Source organism: Leptonychotes weddellii, chromosome 3 (genome assembly GCF_054177405.1).
Source record: "Leptonychotes weddellii isolate Sample4059 chromosome 3, ASM5417740v2, whole genome shotgun sequence".
Lineage (NCBI taxonomy): Eukaryota > Metazoa > Chordata > Mammalia > Carnivora > Phocidae > Leptonychotes > Leptonychotes weddellii.
The window spans coordinates 170,571,954-170,582,850 of record NC_138371.1 but is presented as its reverse complement, the minus strand read 5'-3'; the positions used below and the strand labels follow the sequence as shown (position 1 = coordinate 170,582,850).

Genomic DNA, 10,897 nt, shown 5'->3' with positions numbered 1-10,897 from the left:
GTAACCAAACTAATGTGAGTTTGAGTAAAGAGATCACAGGGAGCACCTTCCAAAGCCGTGACTCCCTGAGCAACGGTGAATGGGTTTCTCTTATTTAGGGTTACAGTGAATTGTTAGATAGAGCAGACTTGTCATCATATATAGAGGTGGGCATGTGCCTTAAGGAAACATGCCCATTTATACATTGTATGTTATGTAAATGAGGCTTGTGCTCCTCCTCGGGCAGAGATTTTAGTATTATAATGAGGTAAAGGTAACTGTCAGTCACTTTATGGGCCACTCCATGGTCCATCTGCGCAGGTGTGAGTTGGGGGGTTAAGTTCAAACTGGTCTGGTGGCCTGGGCAGTTGTTATTGCTTGAAGGCTAGTTTTGGTTTCCATGATGGGATGTTATGCCTGTCAGGTCTTTTGCCTGAATTAAGAGATAACCTGAAAAGAAGAGTTTAAGGAAAAATGTGGAACGAAAGGTCAGTGAGTACAAGCAGGTGGGCAGTAAAGGTCAGGTCTTGGGGTCCAGTTGGTGACACTATTATTTAGAAGCCTATACACAAGAGAACATTTTAGAAGTATCAGTAATTAAAAGTTCCTGGGTACAGACTTTTCCATGAGGCTCTGAGACTGTCCTTCTCTATTGAAGACATCAGCGCTGGTGTGAGGCTTATATCAGAGTCTTCAGATGAGCAGCAATGTAAAAAGTAACTATGGATTGCAAAAACTGAATGTCTGCGGGTAATTTATTATAGTAGCTAATAGTATCAGAATGGAGGAAAGGGGGATTCTTCATTAGGATACACTACACAACTATTTTGTTTGGGTTTGAAATGTTTCCTTAAAGGTAAGAATATATCATGGATAGCCAGAGAATTGGCAAATCTTTGGGTCTTCCCATAAATTGTATACTTTCTGAAATATTTATGTTAGTAATTGTTATGCACTGAGTTGTGTGCCCCCAAAATTCATATGTTTAAGATCTAACCCCAAATATGACTGTATTTGGGGATTGGGTCTTTAAGGAGGTTATTAAGGATAAATGAGATCGGAAGGATGGGGCCCAGATGCAGTATGATTGGTGTCCTTACAAGAGGAGAGAGCGACACCAGGGATGTTCATCCCCACACAAACAGGCCTTGTGAGGATAGCAAGAAGGTGGCCATCTATAAGCTAGAGAGAAAGGTCTCACCAAAAAAAAAAGCCCTGACAACACCTTGATCTTGGACTTTGGACTTCTGGTCTCCAGATTTTGAGAAAATGTGTTTCTCCCGTTTAAGCTAGCCAGCCTGTGGTATTTTGTTATGGCTGCCCGAGCAGACTAATACCATAATAGTTTCCTGTTTAAACTTTATCTGGTGATTGTGTAGCATTTCCTTTGATTTAACAACTCTTCCTACAGTGTTGAGGTGAGTTAAGAAATAGGGAGTATGTCAAATCTAATTATTTTTACTATCTTTCTTTTTATGAGGTAAAGAACAAATCTTTGTCATTACCCAGAGACTCCTAAGAATAGTTTTAGGTGTAAAGATATACAGAATTTTATTTTTCCATAATTTAATATACAGTCTTAGGCAAAACCTAAAGAATTTATACCACAGCCCATTTGTCTGCCCAAAGCACAGCAAAGCTCATCACTGAGACATTGGGTATGCAACAAGAAAAGGGTTTTTTCGTGAGGCAGCCAAACAAGGAGACGGGCAGGCAAGCCTCAAATCCCCCTTCTCAAAGTGGGAGAGAACAAGTTTTTTTATAATCATAGGGGTGGGGATTACGTACATATTGATGAAAGGGCAGGGGAACTTAATGACTATTCATGAGGAAAGATGGAACGCGAGCATTGAGCAAACATGTCTGTAGCACACATTCTATATTCACTTGGTGGGGAGACTTCACCTTAAAATGAGGCACAGTTCAGGGGCGCCTGGGTGGCTCAGTCGTTAAGCGTCTGCCTTCTGCTCAGGTCATGATCCCGGGGTCCTGGGATCGAGCCCCGCATCGGGCTCCCTGCTCGGCGGGAAGCCTGCTTCTCCCTCTCCCACTCCCCCTGCTTGTGTTCCCTCTCTCGCTGTGTCTCTCTCTGTCAAATAAATAAATAAAATCTTTAAAAAAAAAAAATGAGGCACAGTTCAGCTCCTGATGCCAGGATAAGAGCTCTAGATTTAAAAAAATGCACATTAATTTGCCAGAGATTTATTCAGTTATATGAACTGGAATGTTAAAATATTTCTGAAGTACAAGTTTTAATTTTTTTTTAATCTAGTCTAAGTTACTAAAGGTTAATTTTTCTAATTTTCCTTGAAGTTTGGGAATAGTGGACATATTGAGTGCTTATTTATCTTTATAAGCTAATTGAAACAGTTTTTCTTTTTTAATTTAAGGAAAATACTTCATATTCACAAGAAGTCAAGCCCTTTCTTAATCACAGACACGACATTAGAGAGTTCATAGCTTCATTCAGCCACTTCAGTCACAGGCCAAAAATACACACACAGATACAGACATTTATTAGTCCACATATCAAAGAGCTTTTGTAGTATTTCCCAATGCATAGGAAATCCTTAGTTGATTTGAGCTCCCAAATGAAAAAATAGACAGCAGACCTAATAAATGAAATTATCTTTCAGTCAATAAAGAGTAGATCTACAGAGATACTCAAAATTGTCAGATCATAAAACCAAATTCTTTATTGTTTCCTCCAGTAAGGAATACATTACCGGGCACTGCACAGCCAGGGACTAAACAAAACGCAAAGTCAGTAGGGAAAAAATGGGGAAGAAACAGAGTTAACGAAGCTCAACTTTTATTGCTGCTCGCGATTCTCTCTGGGAGGCAGGAGACATGGTCAAGGCTTAAACCAAGCATCAGGGACACTTTGCTAGCCGCTCCATTTAACTGGCTTTGTGAAGTTAGCAGCTGAGCATTTTGACAGATGACCTACCTACCTCTAAACTTGTTAATACATACTTTTCAAAAAGGTAAAATCATGATTCTCAGGCAAATTTAAAATCAACACATCAAAATTTTATTTAACTTCTCAATTAATGAGGAAACCAGTAGGATGTTGAAATCAGTTCTCACCAATTTCTATTTTCAATTCCTGGCTCCACTGACCCAAGTCCTTCCAATGATTGCTTATTTGACATTCCATTGGGATGTCCTAAATGCCTCTCATATTCTACTGTGTCCAAAAGGGAATTTGGGATTTTTCTTCCTAAACCTTTTCTAGTATTCCCTGCTTCTGACAGTGGTTCCATTGTATGTCAAATTATTTATGCCAGAAATCTAAGACTCTGCTTCCTCCTATACTTCTGCGTGTCATCGTGTGCATTCTGTTACGGAGCTTTGTGGACTTCACTTTCTAAATACCCTTCCCCTTGTCTCCTTCCGTCTTTCGCTGATGCTTGCCACCGTCTTCTATGTTCACCAATACCTTTCCGTGCAGACTGAAGCATTAGCCCCATTTCTGCCCACTGCCCCACTACCGGGAGCATCCTCTTATCCATCCAAATCACTTGTCATGTATCAGCCAGAACGGTACTTGCCAAATGCAGATCTGATTATTTATCCCATTACTCAAAGCCTTTTGTGGCCCTGTGCCTACCTGCAAGGTTCTTACTCTGCCACTGGTCATTCTCTCCTTCTCTTCAGTGCCATCGTGAACTAGGCTCCCCCTCTTTCTGGTTCAAGCTTCAATTTCTTTACATGTCTTTCAGTGTCTTCCCACCACGGGATCTTGGTGGTGCTGTTTTCTTGTGATGTTTTTTTCTAACTCTCCCACTTTGGGTTCATACCTATAATCAACCCGAGTTCGTGTCATTTCTTACCTCGTCAGGGCGCTTTCCTTGAGTGCTAAGAGTAGGCCAGATACCCACCTTCCTCCCATGGCACTTAAAAATCATTGTAATCTTACACTGACTTTTGTGATTACTTGAGTGTTTTCTCTGACATAACATTGTGTCAGGAGGGCAGGGCCATGTTCATTCTACATCTCCTTCTATTATGAGAGCATAGTGTGTAGTTCAGCAGTAGTGTGAGCCTAGTTCTATATTTACAGATACTGAAATGTCTTTTATGTTTTTATTTTTTATTTTTTTTTTAAAGATTTTATTTATTTATTTGAGAGAGAGAATGAGATAGAGAGAACATGAGAGGGAGGAGGGTCAGAGGGAGAAGCAGACTCCCTGCTGAGCAGGGAGCCCGATGCGGGACTCGATCCCGGGACTCCAGGATCATGACCTGAGCCGAAGGCAGTCGCTTAACCAACTGAGCCACCCAGGCGCCCTTTTATGTTTTTAAAGATTGATGGATTGATTGATTGATTTAGAGAGCGAGCAAGCACCGAGTGGGGGAAAAGCAGAGGGAGAGAGAGAGAATTTCAAGCAGATTCCCCACTGAGCGTGGAGTCCAAAGCAGGGTTTGATCTCACAACCCTGAGATCATGACCTGAGCCAAAACCAAGAGTCAGACGCTCAACCGACTGTACCACCCAGGCGCCCCTGAAACGTCTTTTAAACTCATTCTTCTCAGTAAGATCATGGGAATGATATCACCTTTCATACAGATGTTTTTTGAGAATTACTGAAGAATGCATTCATATAATTCTTGAGTACTCTGAGCATTTCAATGTCACCTGTCATTCACATTTCCTTCACTATCTCGGATGTTCTTCACTTGGGCCTAGAGAAGGTTAACCACTTAAGAAATATCACTGACTTTAGGGCGCCTGGGTGGCTCAGATGGTTAAGCGTCTGCCTTCGGCTCAAGTCATGATCCCAGGGTCCTGGGATCGAGTCCCGCGTCGGGCTCTCTGCTCCTTGGGAGCCTGCTTCTCCCTCTGCCTCTCTCTCTCTCTGTCTCTCATGAATAAATAAATAAAATCTTAAAAGAAATATCACTGACTTTAACTCTGACCTTACTATCCCATCAGTTAGGACTAGGTTCACCCCCTGGTAACAGGAAATTGGTGTGGTGGATTAAAAACAGATTATTTATTTATCTTGTGCAACAGGAAATACAGGGACGGGTAGGCAAGGTCTTGACAGCAAGAAAGCAGATCCCTTGTAACTTCCCACAATGGGGGTAGCACCTCTGGGCAGGAGAGCAAGAGAGGAAGTGGCCTCAGTAGACTTCTCTTTCCCCGGGAGGAGGGAAAATCAAGTTTTTAGCCTCCAAGGTTTCTGCAACAGAGATAGACAAGGCAGCAGGGAAGGAAAGAGAAGGTGGGTCCGTCAACTGCTGGTGTCTGCCACACCTACCGTGGATGACTTGTTTGCCCCAGAGTGAGGTGGTCACACCAGACATTCAGGGGGTGTGCCACCAGCTCCCCATCTCTGTGACATGTGAGCAGTTAGTTTTGCCTTAATTGTTATGAATATAGCCTTGCAAATCACCATCTTGGAAAGTTCTGTGAAATGAACGTGGTGGTTTCCTTTTGGGACAGAGTCAACCCATTAGAAAGATTGTCCCTGGAGGACAAATACCAATTCAGAGCCAGTGTGAAGTAAGCATTTTCAGTAACAAAAGAAATGCTTCTCATTTTTGAACTGCATAGACAACTCTTATTTTTTTGAATTCCGGAACTGCAACTTGACAAGAGAGAGAAAAATATTTTCTTTTCTGAAGGCTGCCAAGAATAAAGGCTATTCTCATTTGTTAAAATAAGAGGAGGTAATAAGTTAAAATAAGCATACTCTGACCTTATTTTTGAGCCCAACACTCTCTAGGAAAACACTTCTTTTAAAAGGAAGGGAAGTTCAGTTATATTTGCAGTCATTGCTTTTTTGTAGGCCCTCATTATCTTTCAGTTTTATTTATAATAGAATTTACTAGCTGCAAGGACAACTTTTGAAACCTATTACCAAATACTTAAGCATCCTTTACATCTTTCTGCATTCTTGCAAGAAAATAGCTTTATGGATTTAAACCATCCTGGGGTGCAGATCTTTTCATTCTAGTAGTTGGACACGTGCTTGTATAAAGATCTCCATATGCTGTTCTCATAGAGAAATGTGAACCATAATGATTTACTAATGTTAAAAAAGAGACAACGGTCCCCAAATGAAGCCACTTGTACTAAACTCCATGTCACCCAATGGAGACTTAATACCTAACTTAATTACAGTCCAGCCTCCCTAGGAATGGAATCTTACACCAGTCAGTCTGGAATTACCTGATCAGCATAGCAGGGGATCTGCCTGATAGACCCCATCCATCTCCTGAAGAACAAGGTGACCTTGCCACATACAATCAGCTCTTTGCTAGAATAACTCCCTTGTCCCACCCCTTCCTCCTGTGGAAGTCCTTCATTCTGTATAGCTCTGAAGAGCTCCTTTTTATTTGCTAGATGGGATGCTGCCTGATTCATGAATCACTGAATAAAACCGGTAAGATCCTTAACATTTACATTAAATCTTGAAAATTTCTTTAACATTTACTCAGTTGAATTTTGTTTTTTTAACAGATTCTGAACTACTAAATGGGCTGGAAGCTTCCACTTCCCTCACTTTTCCTACCTTGCCTCTCTATTAGCTGAAGCTATGATACTCCATTCTGAAATATCTATATTCTTTTCTTTTTTGTAATAACACAATATGAAGGGCAGACTCTATAAACCTTAGAATACCTGAGACGACAAAGACAAAATATTTATTATGAAGCTGATTGTTACTTTTTACTCAATATGCTACTGCAAATAAACCAGAATTGTTTGGTCCATGTAGATAATTTGTTATGCCTCAATATTTCTTATAAACTCTGACTAAATGTCTAAAACTGTTTCCGTAAGAGTAGAATAATGAGAGAAGGTGACTAAAAATCACTTTCTTCTGTTTCTTTTCTTTATAATTTTCCTCTTTCACAGATAGACCACTTTTTATTTTTATTTTGTAAGAATATACATTTATGTTTTGAGTAGTTATAAATCTATAGAAAAATCACGAGAGTACAGAAGGCTCTCACACACCAGCCTGGCTTCTCATATTATTAACATCCTACATTAGTATGGTACTTATTCTAATTAATGAACCCATGTTGATACATTATTTTTAACTAAAGTCCATATTTGATTCAGATTTCTTTAAGTTTTACTTAATATTTTGTGTTGCTACTGTTGTTCCAGAATTCCACTCAGGATACCACAGGACTTTTAATCATCTTGTGTCATTAAGCTCCTCTTGGCCATGACAGTTCCTGAAATTTTTCTTGTTTTTTTATGACTGACAGTTTTCATGAGTATTGGTCAGGTTTCTGGTGTCCCTTTCTGGAGATGTCCCTTTCTGGAGATTTTTTTTTGTATATTTTTGTCACTGTGAGATTAGGCTTAGAGGTTCTGGGAAGGAAGATCATAGAGGCAAAGTACCATTTTAATCAGATCATATCACAGGTGTACTTTATCAACATGGCTTATAGCTGCCAATGTTAGTTAGTCACCTGGTTGAGGTAAGGTTTGTCATGTGTTTTCACTGTTACTGTTTTTCATTTTCATTCTGTATCTTTTGGAAGGAAGTCACTACAAGCTCCCATGCTTAAAGAGTAGAGAATTATGCTCCATATTCCTGAGAACAAAGTATCAATATTAAGTTATTGGTTTTCATCTTAATGAGAGATTTATCCTTTTTCTCCAAGTTATTTACTTATTCAATCATTTATTTATATTAATGTAGATTCATGGATATTTATTTTAAATTTTGGGAATTATCCAATCCTACTTTATTTTTGCTCAAATTGTTCCAGCTTTGCATTTGGTACTTTCAGTGGGCTGCTATGTCCTTTTGACATTATTATGGATTTTTGGGGTGCAATTTCTTACTTTCTGACACCAACATGCTCTAGGCTCATTTTACATATCACCAATACCAGCCATTTCTCCAAGTTTGTGACAAATGCATAGTGTCATAAATCCACCATTACAGTGTCACACAAAATAGTTTCACTCCTCCTGCCCCAATCCCATGTGCTCTCCCCTCTCCGTGGAAACTTTTGCAACCACTGATCTGTCACTGTCTCTATATTTTTGTCCATCATAATGTCATAAAAATGGGATCATACAGTATGTAGCCTTTTCAAACTGGCTCCTTTTATTTGGTAATATTAATTTAATATTCATCCATATCTGTGCATGTGCTGATAGATTTTTTTTTTTTTTTTATCACTGGATAATATCCCGTTGCATGGATGTACTACTGTTTATCCATTTACCTACTGAAGGGCATTTCGGTGGTTTCCACTTCTGAGTGATTATGAACAAAGCTGCAATAAGTACTTGTTTGCTGGGTTTTGTGTGGACATGAGTTTTCAAATAAGCTGGTTAAATACCTAGTAACATGGTTGCTGGATTGTATGGTGAGGCAATGTTTTGCTTTGTAAGAAACTGCCAAACTGTCTTCCAAAGCAGGTGTATCTTTTTGAACTCTCATCAGCAGTGAATGAGAGTTTCTGTTTCTCCACATCCTTGCCGGGAATTATCTCAGGTTTTTTGTTTTTCCATTTAAACATTTAATGTATAGGGATTATTTCATTGTCTTAATTTTCATTTTCTGATGACAAACAATGGATTTTTTGTATGCTTATTTACAATTTGTATATCTATTTTGTCAAGGTGTCTATTCAGAAATTAGGCCCATTTTTTTTTTAATTGTGTTGTGTTCTTTTTGTAAGTTGTAAAAGTTCTTTGTATATTTTATATACAACTCTTTTTTTAAAAAATAGGCTCCATGCCCAGTGTGAAGCCCACTGTGGAACTTGAACTCATGACCCTGAGATCAAGACCTGAGCTGAGGGTGGCTCAGTCGTTAAGCATTAAGGTCTGCCTTTGGCTCAGGTCATGATCCCAGGGTCCTGGGATAGAGCCCTGCATTGGGCTCCCTGCTCCACAGGAAGCCTGCTTCTCCCTCTCCCACTCCCCCTGCTTGTGTCTCTCTCTCTAGATTAAATAGTACAATAGTATCAAATAAATAAAAGTATCAAATAAATAAAAGTATCAAATAAATAATAGTATAATAGTATCAAATAAATAAAAGTATCAAATAAATAAAATCTTAAAAAAAATAAAGACCTGAGCTGAGATCAAGAGTTGGATGCTCAACCGACTGAGCCACCCAGATGCCCCAATACAAGTCTTCTATTAGATATTGTTTTGCAAATATTTTCTCCCAGCCTGTGGCTTATCTTTATTCTCCTAACAGTGTCTTTCTCAGAGTGTAAGGTTTTTTTTTTTTTTTTTAAGATTTATTTATTTATTTGAGAGAGCGAGAATGAGAGAGAGAGAGAGAGAGTACATGAGAGGGGGGAGGGTCAGAGGGAGAAGCAGGCTCCTCGCCGAGCAGGGAGCCCGATGCGGGACTCGATCCAGGGACTCCAGGATCATGACCTGAGCCGAAGGCAGTCGCTTAACCAACTGAGCCACCCAGGCGCCCCTCAGAGTGTAAGTTTTTAATTTTAATAGGGTCCAACATATTTTTGTTGTTGATTGTGATAGTGGTATTGTATTTAACACTCATCACTAAATCCAAGGTCATGCTGATGTTCTTCTGTTTTTTCTAGAGGTTTTATAGCTTGCATCTTACATATGTTTTGATCCACTTTGAGTTCATTTATGTGTAAGGTCTAAGGTTTTTTTTTGTTTGGTTGCTTTGTTTTGGCATATGGGAGTTCAATTAATCTGTTATCATTTGTTGAAAACTCTATCCTTTCTTTGCTCAGTCATCTTTACCCATTTGTCAAAGACTAATTGACTACATTTGAATGTATTGATAGCTGGGTTCTCTGTTCCACTGATCTAAGTGTTTGTTCTGTGGCCAATACCATGCGGTCTTGATTATGCTAGCTTCATAGTAAAGCTTGAAATGAGCCCTTTGACCGTCTTCCTCCTGCTCCTCCTCCTTTTCTTCTTCCTCTTCTTCTTGTATATTGTACTATTTAATCTAGATTTTTTGCCATTCATATAAGCTTTAGAAGTGATTTGTTGATATCTGAAAGATAGCTTACCAGGGTTTTTATTGGCATCACAATGAATGTATAGATCAAACTGAAAAGAGCTGACATCTTAAAAATGTGGATCCTTCCCAACATGGCGCAGTCAGTTAACATTACCGAGCTGAACCTGCCGCAGCTAGAAATGCTCAAGAACCAGCCAGACCAGGAAGTGGAGTTCCTGTCCACGTCCATTGCTCAGCTCAAGGTGGTACAGACCAAGTATGTGGAAGCCAAGGACTGTCTGAACGTGCTGAACAAGAACAACGAGGGGAAAGAATTACTCGTCCCACTGATGAGTTCTATGTATGTCCCTGGGAAGCTACATGATGTGGAACATGTACTCATCCATGTGGGAACAGGCTACTATGTAGAAAAGACAGCTAAGGATGCCAAGGACTTTTTCAAGAGGAAGAAAGACTTGCTTACCAAGCAAATGGAGAAAACCCAGCCAGCTCTGTAGGAGAAGCATGCCATGAAACAGGCTGTCATGGAGATGATGAGCCAGAAGATTCAGCAGCTCACAGCCCTGGGGGCAACTCAGGCTACTGCCAAGGCCTAAGAGCTTATTTCAGATCTGGGGCAGAGGGACTCTGCTTCAGGAGCTTGGGACTTTGTGGGCGTGGCTTCCTGGGGTCCAGGAAGAGAACGATCTTGTGTTTCATGCTAATAAATGTGCCAGCTGGGCAAAAAAAAAAAAAAAATGTGGATCCTTCTAATCTATGGACATGGAATATATCTCCATTTACTTAGATCTTCTTTGATTTTTTTCATCAATGTTTTATGCACATACAAATTATTCCACATACAGATTGTGTACATACTGTTAGATTTATATCTAAATATTTCATTTATTGCATGCTATTATGAATGGTGAGGTTTATTTAATTTCAAGTTTCAGTATTCATCTCTCATAAATAGGGAGACAATGGGCTTT

General features: G+C 39.6%; 1 pseudogene; it reads left to right on the top strand.

Moving 5' to 3' along the window:
- Positions 1-10,049: 10,049 nt before the first annotated feature.
- LOC102740764 (prefoldin subunit 5 pseudogene) lies at positions 10,050-10,664 on the top strand (annotated as a pseudogene).
- Positions 10,665-10,897: the final 233 nt, after the last annotated feature.